The sequence below is a fragment of the Chinchilla lanigera genome, unplaced genomic scaffold, assembly GCF_000276665.1.
Source record: "Chinchilla lanigera isolate Chin_1 unplaced genomic scaffold, ChiLan1.0 scaffold00110, whole genome shotgun sequence".
Taxonomy (NCBI): Eukaryota; Metazoa; Chordata; class Mammalia; order Rodentia; family Chinchillidae; genus Chinchilla; species Chinchilla lanigera.
In genome coordinates this window covers 4,964,759-4,965,856 of record NW_004955511.1, presented here as the reverse complement: position 1 = coordinate 4,965,856, position 1,098 = coordinate 4,964,759, and the positions used below count along the sequence as shown (strand labels likewise).

The window sequence follows — 1,098 nt, the reverse complement described above, 5'->3', positions numbered from 1 at the left end:
TGAGGGCTCTGCTTCACTTTGAGTAGTACTCGCTCACTTTCTGACTTTTTCCACTGGGCAGTTAGCTTTGTCCTTCAACAACTTAGCGATCTGACCTATGAAAAGGCAGTATTGCAAGCTTTACTACTTCATACAAACCACTAAAAAATATTAGTACTACTGAGAGTAATCAGGGTAAGGCATATTTTGAAGAAATCAAAGAAAGAGCAAATTCAAACACATATTAATCATTGTAGCCATATGATTATGGATGTGGAGTATTAGAAAAGTCACACATTTTAACCCAAGTAAAAATATGTCAAATAATTTTGGGGGAGGACAAATATATCTTGTCAGATATACACAGATCTGCAGTTAGATACTGAACTTTCACCCTTTCCTGGCATATATTATTGTATAGAACTTATGTTTACCTAAGAAGGACTTTAGGTGGTTTGGTCAGTACTTCTAATATTGATGTTAATTCAATTTTATATCTACTATATAGTAAGTGATAGGCTTTAAATAATAAACTATAATGATCTGACAAACTATTCAGGAGATATCCTTGAAAGTTTAATATTGGTCACCTTCTAGTGGTTATGCAGTTGGTTTGTTGTTTGTATCATATTAACCAAATAAATAATCCATAAAAATTATAAACTATATAAATAGAGTGATCCAATGAGTATTACCACCTATAAAATAATCAAACATCTTTCTATGTTATTAGCTTAAATGAGAAGGCCAAGGCTGAAAGGTATGAATTTTCTGCTTTTGTTTACCAGCAGGAGTCTGAATATTAGATATTTCAAGGAAGAATTCTGAATACAACATGATACTGCAATTGTTTGTGAAGAAACACTAAGCATCATGTGTCCATCTTGAGCCCATCTGAGAACTGGCCCCGCTTGTAGCCTTGTCTGTAGCAAGTGAGAGTGTCCTGTGAATGAGATCTACCACTACCATCCCCAGGTACAGAGCACCAGCACTCCCATCGCACCCTCCATGACGTTGGACATGGGGTGGACCTTGTGAGTTTTATTCAGTTTGTCACCTGTGTTTATAGAAGAGGTCTTGTCTTTATCTTCAGGAAGTTAGATGGCTTTTCTCAGGTTA

The 1,098-nt window shown here is 35.7% G+C and overlaps 1 long non-coding RNA gene across 1 annotated transcript in view; it reads left to right on the top strand.

Annotated features, from left to right (window-relative positions):
• The first annotated feature begins 775 nt into the window (after window positions 1-775).
• LOC106147020 overlaps window positions 776-1,098 on the top strand; it is a 14,302-nt gene continuing 13,979 nt past the window's right edge. The window contains exon 1 of the long non-coding RNA XR_001231719.1: window positions 776-954. This is a non-coding gene — a long non-coding RNA (uncharacterized LOC106147020). The remainder of the gene's footprint in view (window positions 955-1,098) is intronic.